At 39.8% G+C, this 11,682-nt stretch overlaps 1 pseudogene across 2 annotated transcripts in view; it reads left to right on the forward strand.

Annotated features, from left to right (window-relative positions):
• LOC145526237 (large ribosomal subunit protein uL30 pseudogene) overlaps positions 1 to 8,688 on the forward strand; it is a 36,381-nt pseudogene extending 27,693 nt beyond the window's left edge. The window contains exons 2-3 of one of the 2 annotated variants that reach the window (XR_014068794.1): positions 1,759 to 1,896; positions 7,630 to 8,688. The product of XR_014068794.1 is annotated as a large ribosomal subunit protein uL30 pseudogene, transcript variant X2 (transcript). The remainder of the gene's footprint in view (positions 1 to 1,758; positions 1,897 to 7,629) is intronic. The other variant, XR_014068793.1, reaches the window with a different exon arrangement.
• The last annotated feature ends 2,994 nt before the right edge of the window (positions 8,689 to 11,682 follow it).

The raw sequence follows: 11,682 nt of genomic DNA on the forward strand, positions 1-11,682 counted from the left end.
CCTACGCCCTGCAGCACGCCTGGCTTCCCTGTCCTTCACTATCTCCCAGAGTTTGCTCAAACTCCTGTCCATTGAGTTGGTGATGCTATCCAACCATCTCATCATCTGTCACCCTCTTCTGCTCCTGCCCTCAATCCTTCCCAATGACAGAGTCTTTTCCAATAAGTCAGCTCTTTGCATCAGGTGGCCAAAGTATTGGAGCTTCAGCTTCATCATCAATCCTTCCAATGAATATTCAGGGTTGATTTCCTTTAGGATTGATTGGTTTGATCTCCTGCAGTCCAAGGGACTCTCAAGAGTCTTCTTCAGCACCACAATTAGAAAGCATCAGTTATTCGGTGCTCAGCCCTCTTTATGGTCCAACTCTTACACCCATGCATGACTACTGGAAAAATCATAGCTTTGACTTAAATGGACCTTTGTTGGCAAAATGATATCTCTGCTTTTAACATGCTGTCTATGTTTGTCATAGCTGTTCTTCCAAGGAGCAAGCGTCTTTTCATTTCGTGGCTGTAGTCACCGTCTGCAGCGATTCTGGAGCCCAAGAAAAGAAAATCTGTCACTGTTTCCACTTTTTCCCCTTCTATTTGCCATGAAGTGATGGGACTGGATGCCATGATCTTTGTTTTTTTGAATATTGAGTTTTAAGCCAGCTTTTTCATTCTCTTCTTGCACCTTCATCATTAGTTCCTCTTCACTTTCTGCCACTAGAGTGGTATTTCTGCATATCTGAGGTTATTGATATTTCTCCTGGCAATCTTGATTCCAGCTTGTGCTTCATCCAGCCCAGTGTTTCTCATGATGTACTCTGCATATAAGTTAAATAAGCAGGATAACAATATACAGCCTTGACATACTCCTTTCCCAATTTTGAACCAGCCCGTTGTTCCATGTCTGGTTCTAACTTGCTTCTTGACCTGCATACATGTTTCTCAGGAGATAGGTAAGGTGGTCTGGTATGGAGGTTAGGTAGAAGTGAAAGGGAGTGCGGCATGTGTGTGTCTTGCACTCCCTCTTATGGTTGGAGTGTATTACTAACAAAACCTAGCTTTCAAATTTAACCCCAAGAGGATCAGGGACTCCCTTATGATATTTCACTATAAGAAAAACAAGCACCCACACAAAAAAAAGTGATTAGGTATTTTAAAGGCAGAGCAAAAATTTCTAGCAATAAGGCTCAGCCTGGTCAATTACTAGGTTGAGAGAGTGGGTTTTCAGTTTGCCACTAAGGTGAATTTATAATTGAATCCTTTTGACTTTCATATATTTGATTATGTAGGGGAACAAAATTTGCCACCCCAAAATGTGTCTCTGTGGCACGAGCCTTATTTTAGGCTGATGATTCTTAAAAAAACTGAAGACTTAAGGAATCTTTCTTTTTACCTCCCCCTTAGCTGCCCAAAGAATTTAGACAAAGGGTTTGTTCCCAGAATAGAGCTATCACCAGAGGTGTCTGTAAAGAATGTGGACCAGGTGTGGTGGGGAAACCTGGCAGGGCCTGGAGACCAAAGTCCACTCTGGGTCCCATTATCTCTGCCTGGCTCAGCAAACATTTGTTTTTCCATGTCTCTGTGAATTACCTTTCTCTCCTCTGAAGTCCCAAACCACTACCCTCAGCATCCTCTTTTGTCGTTAGCTGAAGATGGTATTTAAAATGAGGGCTTTGGTCTTTTTGCTAAGTTACTCAGTTTTCCTGGGTCCCAAGTATGCATGCATGTGTACTACGTCACTTAAGTTCCACTCTTTGCAACCCTATAGGCTATAGCCCACCAGGCTCCTCTCTCCGTGAGATTCTCCAGGCAAGAATTCTCCAAGCAAGAGTTGCCATGCCCTCCTCCAGGGGATCTTCCCAACCCAGGGATAGAACCTAAGTCTCTTGCATCTCTGCATTGGTAGGTGGGTTCTTTATGACTTATGCCACCTGGGAAGCCCCTCCCAAATATATGTTATTACATTTTGTTTGATTTTATAATGTTGATCTGTCTCATGTCAATTTGCTTCTTAGACCAACCGTAAGAACCTAGAAAGGCAGAAGAAAATCTCTTCCTCCCTGACAATTGATTATATTGAAATATTAGGGGTTACATTGATAAAGATAACAGTATCCAGGAAATATTTCTAGGGAATTCCCTGGAGGTCCAGTGGTTAGGACTCTGCACTTCCACTGCCAGAGGCCTGGGTTTGATCTCTGGTAAGGGAACTAAGATGCCACAAACGGTGCAGTATGGCCTGACAAAAAACAAACCAAAAAAGCCAGAAAATATTTCTAATATATGTTGCTGCTAAGTCGCTTCAGTCGTGTCCGACTCTGTGCGACCCCATAGACGGCAGCCCACCAGGCGCTCCCGTCCCTGGGATTCTCCAGGCAAGAACACTGGAGTGGGTTGCCATTTCCTTCTCCAGTGCATGAAAGGGAAAAGTGAAAGTGAAGTCGCTCAGTCATGTCCGACTCTTAGCGACCCCATGGACTGCAGCCTACCAGGCTCCTCCGTCCATGAGAGTTTCCAGGCAAGAGTACTGGAGTGGGGTGCCATTGCCTTCTCCGTAATATATGTTAACTACTCTCAAACTTTGAAGGCATTCTTGAAATCCCATTTCCAAAAATTGTGATCTTTCTGACCCCTCTTTCTCTCACCCATATCTGGTAGGACGAGCATGTTCACACTGCCCTACATGTTTCCCTTCCTGAATTCCCCTGAGGTTACCTATAGCAATATACATTGTTAGATAATTGTTATATATAATAGTATACATTGTTATATAATTGTTATATGTAATAGTATACATTGTTACATTGTTATATATAACAATATCCCGCTTCTTTGTATGCCTTGAAAATTTTGTTTGGAGGCTGAATGGTGCCTTAAATTGTCGTGGATTAGGTTTGTATTCTTTTATGGTGGGTTAGACTTTGTTCTCCCAGGCACTTACATTACTTGTGGACCGGGTTGATCCTTTTAGGTATTGTTTTAAAAATTGTCTTAAGAAAAAGCTTGGTTTGTTTTTGCAATAGGGATAATTTATCCCCCTTACTCTTAATAATGCCCCATTTATTAAAAGGTCTTTCCTGTCTGGCTGGTGGGAACAAAAACTGTTTCCATCCCTATAAGATCACTGGGAATTATTTGCTTACTGATTTCTTGTGGATTTGTTCACACTTTCAGGTAAAAAATTTTTTTCTTGTGTGCTGAGATCTATAATTCAGCCCAAATCCCAAGGGGCTCCCTTTGCCTGTTTGCAGAGTTCTCTTTCTATGCAACTCTCCCATTTCTGGTCCTCTTCTCTGGAAATGCCAGTCAAGTCATCTGGCCTCCCTGAACTCTGATCTCTGCTCATTTCAGAGACACTGCCAGCCCCCTACCCCATCTCTGGGCTGCAGCCTGAAAACAGCATTCAGCCTGCAAGTTGGGGCAATTGTAGGGCTCAATTTGTTTCCCTGCTCTCACTGATTACAATTCTGCACTGCTTGTTGTTCAGTGACTGAAAACTTACTGTATGTACTTTTGACTTTATTTAGTCGCTTAAATCAACAGGTTAAATAAAATCTCCATCATGGTCAAAATCAAAAGTATTAATTCCATTAGTTTTAGAATGTATCATTCACAATATTTTCTTATGTATCATTTTAAAAAAATAAATTAAAATATGAATTACTTAGGGATAGAATTCATGTTTTGTTTATATCTTCAGAACCTCCCATAGAATTTTACACAGGGTCCTTAAAAGGGTAGCCAATATTTACTCAGTGATGCACTGATATAATTGCTTTTAAGTTTATCATGCAATAACCCTACATCATAGAAATTACTATGAAAATTCATTTTATTAATAAGGAAACTGAGGTATGAAGAAATTAAATAACTTTCCCATGATCATACTGGCAGTAAAGGTGAGAATGAATAAATTCAGAGACTGTGCTACACCAATTTAATAAGTGTACTCAGCACATCTTTTATGAATAAATACCTGACTGAATATGAGTTATGAGGAAAAATGATCTTCATGTTCAGTTCAGTTCAGTTCAGTCGCTCAGTCGTGTCCAACTCTTTGCAACCCCATGAGCTGCAGCACGCCAGGCCTCCCCATCCAACACCAACTCCTGGAGTTTACTCAAACTCATGTCCATTGAGTCAGTGATGCCATCCAACCATCTCATCCTCTGTCGTCCCCTTCTCCTCCTGCCCTCAATCTTTCCCAGCATCAGGGTCTTTTCCAATGAGTCAGCTCTTCGCATCAGGTGGCCAAAGTATTGGAGTTTCAGCTTCAACATCAGTCCTTCCAGTGAACACCCAGGACTGATCTCCTTTAGGACAGACTGGTTGGATCTCCTTGCAGTCCAAGGGACTCTCAAGAGTCTTCTCCAACACCACAATTCAAAGCATCAATTCTTTGGCACTCAGCTTTCTTCATGTACACAATGGTAATTAAACCTTATAAACTAAAGCTTTTTGTCCCACTCCCAGAGTCAGAAAAAGCCAGAGAGAAGATTTAGATCAGAAGTGATTTAGGTGACTGAGAAAAGGAACAACAAATCTGGTTTTTGATGCAATCGCTGGGAACTCTTTGTCTTGTGTCTTCCTTGTTTCATTACCAGGTGCCCATGGCTCATAAAAAGCAGAGCAGTTAAGTAGTTATCTAGAACTGCAACAGAGTACTTCTCCATAGACACAATTAAACTCAGTTTTTGTAACTAATTTAATCATTTAATACCCATATGTTAATAGGTCTAATTAAGTACCTATGATAAGAATAATGCTCATCATTATAACGATAATCATATTAATAATACTGTTATATAATTTAAAAAATCAGATAGCAACTACGTTGTAAGGCAAGTTTCCTGGTGATATATATTTTTTAAAATTATTTATTTATTTGGCCGTGCCGGTCTTAGTTGGGGCACATGAGATATTCAATCTTTGTTGCAGTATGCAGGATCTTTTTTTTTTTCAGTTGCGGCATGCAATCTCTTAGTTGCAGCATGTGAGATCTAGTTCCCTCACCAGGCATCGAACCTGAGGCCCCTGGACTATAAGGGCAGAGTCTCAGCCACTGGGCCACCAGGGGAAGTCCATCCTGATGACATGTACCTCTTCTTAAAGTTCACTTTGGGCCATCCGTCAAAAGGCATTGTGACAATTTTCACCTTGTTGTTATCTAGCATGGTTCCACTTCTGGATTCATTCATCCCTATTTATCAATATTTTTATAAACTTCTGCAAACAACTGTCCACTAGAGTCAGGTACGACTGAGCAACTAAACAACCACAGGGAATCTCTGTCTCTGTGCACTGGTCCTAACCAGCTCAAAATAATGTTGCTGAAGAATCTTTATGCTGAGAAATGCTATAGTCATTGGATGGTAGGGTAATTATTGGGTTGTGTTGTGTTGTGTTGAAGTTGTTGTTGTTGATTGTGGATTCTGCCAGAAGAACGCAGTGTTGTCTTACCTATGCACCACCAGCAGCTGGCTTAGAGGAGAAACGCGGTAGATCTGGTTTCCTAACTGGTTGTTGCTAGGTTTGAGAGTGACTGGTGTCAGACTTGGTGATTCTGGGAAGTTGGTCATTCTTTCTGACACTTGCAGTCCAGTGCACGATGTTTTCTCACGCTCCTGGAGTGTGGGCACAGTGAGGAGCCCTCCAGAGCCGAACCTACCCACCTCTTAAGAGGCTGCCTCACCTCAGTATCAGGGAGCTGCTACCCTCTACCGGATAAACCTATAGGTGCAGGTCCTGGTGTCAGGAAGCTAGAACAGCTGTGTAAAATGTTTCCTTTTTTGATGTATCCTTGCCCCCCGCCCCACACCAAGTTTGTTTCCTTGGGGAGAAATGCAGCCACATAATCAAGAGTGTACACAAGAATTTAATATTTCTTAAGTTGTTTGAATGGAATATTCTCTTCTAATCTCCCTGAGTGAACTGAAGGATAGGGAATGGGGAATCCAGCCTTTCTGGTACCAGCTTCAGCACCTGCAGAAGCTACCACCTTGTCTCAGGGACTGGTTTATCTGTTTCTAGTAGACAAAGAAAAGGATTTGTGGAACCTGGAATTAGTAGCAGTCCCATGCATGTGCTTGGAATTAAGAGGTGGCTCTTTGGAAGAAAAAAACGAAAAACCCTGACTTAAGTGTGTCAATTTCCATTCCTTGATGGCTCAGCAGTAAAAGAATCCACCTGCAGTGCAGGAGATGAAGGAGACATGGGTTCGATCCCTGGGTGGGGAAGATCCCCTGGAGGAGGAAATGGCAATCTGCTCCAGTATTCTTGCCTGGGAAAATCCCATGGACAGAGAAGCCTGGCGAGCTACAGACCCTCTTTACAGGGTCGCAAAGAGTCAGACACAACTGAGTGACTGATCTTGCATGCATTCACAAATACTCCTACTGTGGTTAATTTCAAATGACCAAGACTTAACAATTGACTCGTCCCTGAAAATTTAATAGTCAGCTCTCCTGAGCTAGTATGAGCTGATTCTAGCACACCACAGGGCAATCCACTTCTAAAGGGTAGAGACTACCAGCTAAACCTTTGAATCTAAGTTGTAAGTTTCAAAGATTTCCCAGGAGAAAATAGCAAGCACAACAAACTCTTTTAAAAGGCAGTGGCTTTTAAAGAAAACTGTAACTTGCTCTGAACGTAGTTCAATCCCTGGGTCAGGGAGATCCCCTGGAGAAGGAAAAGGCAACCCACTCCAGTATTCTTGTCTGGAAAATCCCATGGACAGAGGAGCCCGGTGAGCCACAGTCCATAGTGTCCCAAAGAGTTGGACGCGACTGAGCGACTGAACACACACTGTAACTTGAGAGAAAAATGAAAGTTTACCTCTTACGGCACTTGCAAAGATAGCTATGTCATAGGTTACATATATTCTGTACCTTGAGCAAATAGCTTAATAAGTTATTAAAGTTGGTTGTCAGAGGAATGAATAAGATAATTTTCTACTTTAAAAGATGATTCCTAATTGAAAAAATGCTACAACAAAGGTAAGCATTAGTGTTCATCAAAATATACCGGAAGAAAATTTTTTAAAAAAGCAAAATTCATTAGACAACTTTGCAGTTGCTAGGATTAAAATTTATTACTCTAAAAATTGATAAATAAAGGGAAATAAAGCATTTAAAAAGAATTAGTGCATGGTTGTACATCATCATTTTGTTGAATCATAAGTTTGTTAAATATAAAACCAAATACATTACTCCATAAAAATGACTGAAAACAGATGAAAATAAAGGCCGCAAACTGGGGAAGATACTTGCAACATACATAATCGAAAGTATGAAGTATATAAAGAACTCTTACTAATCAATAAAAAGGAAAAAGGAATGAATATAACTTCACAGGAGAGGAAGCCCAAATGGCACCTCAATGTATAAAAATAGAGAATCTCATTGACAATCAGAAAAACACAGATTTAAACTACAGTGTGATACTATTTATCACTCACCAACTTGACATAAAAAACAAATATAGCCTAGAATGTGGAGCAAAGGGGCCATGGATCCACCGCTTGTGGAAATATAAATATATAAAATATATACATATGTAAATATATATATAACCATTTTGGAAAGACAATTTGGTATTATCAACTAAACTTCAACATAATCATATTCTATTTCACTTCTAGGTCAGTACCATTTGAACTCTCTTACCAGGATATGTGCACAAGATTGCAGAAGCAACATTTTAATACTGAGACAGAAAAAAAAACCCACAAATGTCAAAATAAGATATATTCATGTTTTGCAATAATCTTCAGCACTGAAAATGAAAGAACTACTGTAACAGTCATCAACATGCCTGTATTTAAAGAACATATTGTTGCTCTTTCCTGGCTGGAGCCATGGAGGGTGCAGAAGAGAAGAAAAAGAAGGTTCCTGCTGTGCCAGAAACCCTTAAGAAAAAGCGAAAGAATTTCGCAGAGCTTAAGATCAAGTGCCTGAGAAAGAAGTTTGCCCAAAAGATGCTTCGAAAGGCAAGGAAGAAGCTTATCTATGAAAAAGCTAAGCATTACCACAAGGAATACAGGCAGATGTACAGAACTGAAATTCGAATGGCTAGGATGGCACGAAAAGCTGGCAACTTCTATGTACCTGCGGAACCCAAATTGGCATTTGTCATCAGGATCAGAGGTATCAACGGTGTGAGCCTGAAGGTTCGAAAGGTGCTGCAGCTCCTTCGCTTCTGGCAGATCTTCAATGGCACCTTTGTGAAGCTCAACAAGGCATCAATTAACATGCTGAGAATTGTGGAGCCATACATTGCATGGGGGCACCCAAATCTGAAGTCTGTAAATGAATTGATCTACAAGCGTGGTTATGGCAAAATCAACAAGAAGCGAGTAGCCCTGACAGACAACGCATTGATTGCTCAATATCTTGGGAAATATGGAATCATCTGCACGGAGGATCTGATTCATGAGATCTGTACTGTTGGAAAACGTTTCAAAGAAGCGAACAACTTCCTGTGGCCCTTTAAACTGTCTTCTCCAAGAGGTGGAATGAAGAAAAAGACCACCCATTTTGTAGAAGGTGGAGATGCTGGCAACAGAGAAGACTAGATCAACAGGATTATTAGAAGGATGAACTAAGGTATCTACCAGGATTATTTTTGTAATCTGGTCAGTTAATAAACAATTGAAATAAATTGAAAAAAATAAAAATAAAGAACATATTGTTGACCAAAATAAGTAAATGACCAGTGAACTATACAACATAAATCTAGTTATAGTAGTTCAAAAACTGGCAAAATCTCGAAAATATATTGTTTATGGATACACACATGTGACAAAAAATAATTTTAAAACATCAAGGGAATGATAACCCTAAGTTTAAGGTGGAAATTACCTTTGGAGAATGGGCAGAGAGAAATGTGTGGAAGAGAGAGGGACATGACAGGCTTCTGCGATGTTAGTGATATCTGTTTTCTGGATTTCTTGGGGGGCTTCTTGGGGAGGAATACTTTCAAAGTTTTAGCTGGTAAAGTAATATAAATTAATATACTAATTTTAACAATTCTGCCACTGGTCCTTCTTAAGAACAAAATTACATAAATTCTAAAACTACTCAACAAAAGATATGGGTATTCAACAAGAGCCTACTGTACAGCACAATGAACTCCGCTCAGTTTTATGTGGCAGCCTGGATGAGATGGGAGTTTGGGGGAGAATGGATACATGTATGTGTCTGGCTGAGTCCCTTCTCTGTTCACCTGAAACTATCACAATGTTCATCATCTATACCCCAATACAAAATCAAGTTTTTTTTTTTTTTTAAAAAGGTTTTGGGTATAGCACACATTGTTGTTTTTTAAAAATTTTTATTGGAGTATAGTTGATTTACAATATTGTGTTAGTTTCAGATGTGTGGCAAAGTGATTCAGTTACACGTATATTTTTCTTAAAGCAGTCTGTTGTGTGTCTGATTCTTTTGCAACCCCATGGATTGTAGCCGCCAGGCTCCTCTGTCCATGGGATTTTCCAGACAAGAATACCGAAGTGGATTGCCATGACATCCTCCAGGGGATCTTCCCCACCCAGGGATCAAACCTGGGTCGCGTGCATTGCAGGCGGATTCTTCACCATCTGAGCCACCAGGGAAGTCCTTGAATCAGTCTAGTAATTTCCAAATAATTTGTTGATTTCTTGGTTGGCAAGTGTGTTATCTGATACAACTGAGACTAATCAAGTGGTGACCTTCTTGCCGTGATTTGACATAGAGGATCAGTGCACCCGTCAAATTGATATTAATAGTTGTTGGATGATATGTAGTATCAATAGGTGGAGAAAGAAAGAGTCCATGGTGCTGAATTCTTTCTGTAAGGTAACATACTCAATTAATTAATGCTGGGATATAATTGATGTAGAACATTACATTAGTTTCATGTGTACAACACAATGGACTTCCCATCTACAAGTTCCATATCTGAGGACTCAACTAAACTTGGACCTAAGATACTTGAAAAACAAAATTTCCAGAAAGCAAAACTTGAATTTATTTTGCTTTGGCGACTATTTACATAGCATTTATAATGTATTAGGTATTATAAGTAAACTAGAGATAATTTAAAGCATATGGGAGGAAGGTCTGAGGTTATATGCAACTACTACAGCATTTTATATAGGGACATGAGCGTCTGAGGATTCTGGTATCCACAGGAGTCTTGGAACCAATCCTCCACAGATACTACAGGATGACTGTATTATGAAATGACTGCCACAAGAAGTATAGATAGCATCCACCACCACCACACAGAGCTACAATTCTTTTTTCTTGTGATAAGAATTTTAAGATTTATTCTCTTAGCAACTGTCAAATATATAATATTATTAACTATAGTCACCATGCTGCATATTACATCCCCAGGATTTGATTATTTTATAACTGGAAATTTGTACCTTTTGATCCCCTTCATTCCACTCACTCATCTCCCACTCCCTGCCTCTAGCAACGATTAATCTGTTCTCTGTATCTATGAATTCAGCTTTTGATTTTTATTTTAGATTCAACATATGAATGAGATCTTGTGGCATTTGTCTTTTTCTGTCTGACTTATTTAAATGCTTCAGAATGCCCTTAAGGTCCATCCATGTCATAGTAAATGGCAAGCTTTCCTCCTTTTTCAGGCTGAATAATATTTCTATGTATGAATAGATGTGCACCTGCCTCTTGAGAAACCTGCATCAGGTCAGGAAGCAACATAAAACTTTGATTATTCTATAATTCCTGTAAAAGATCAAATCTTCCTCCAGAGAATACAGTAGTCCCAGACCAGAGGGTCCTACAGATAAATCTAACCCTTCAAAAAAGCAAATAATAATTTTTTTGTACAAACAATTCTGCCGAGTAGAAAATACTCCTCCAGCATAGGGAAATTTGACACCGTAAAAATGAGAGAAAAGTACAAGTGGTCAAAACTTTACAGAATATTATCAATAACAAGTTGTGAAGCTGAAAGAAGCTTTCAACTGCCAATAATAATTTCCTAAACTACCAATAATAATTTTAAATATTTAAACAACTATGCTAAAGACAGAATTACCAATTTTTTGGTCATAGAAAATGACCTTACAAGGCCATTGTCATATAAAAAGGTGATCAAAGAAACCATAGCAAAAACTATATTGAAAAAGTATATGCAGAGCACAGAGGATTTTTAGCACAGTGAAACTAACTACTATGTATGATGCCATAATGGTAAATACTTGCCATTATAAATTTACCAGAGCCATAGAATGTACAACACCAAGAATGAGCCCTAATGTAAACTATGGACTCGGATGATAAAGATGCCCCCATGGGCTTGCATGCCTGCCAAGTCGCTTCAGTTGTGTCCAACTCTTTGCAGCCCTATGGACTGCAGCCCCCCCCAGGCTCCTCTGTCCATGGGGTTCTCCAGGCAAGAATACTGGAGTGGGTTACCATGCCCTCGTCCAGGGGATCTTCTCAATCCAGGGATTGAATTCCTGTCTCTTACCATCTCCTGCATTGGCAGGTGGGTTCTTTACCACCAGCACAACCAAATTTGCCAGATTCATAGGCTGTACAACACCAAGAGTAAGCCCTAATGTAAACTATCAACTCTGGGTGATAATGATGCCCCAATGTAGGTTCAACAATTGTATCAAATGTTGTTTATTGTTTTTGGTGGAGAATGTTGATAATGGTGGAGGCTATCTATG

This window comes from Giraffa tippelskirchi, chromosome 11, assembly GCF_054371585.1.
Source record: "Giraffa tippelskirchi isolate mGirTip1 chromosome 11, T2T-mGirTip1v1.2.pri, whole genome shotgun sequence".
Classification (NCBI taxonomy): domain Eukaryota; kingdom Metazoa; phylum Chordata; class Mammalia; order Artiodactyla; family Giraffidae; genus Giraffa; species Giraffa tippelskirchi.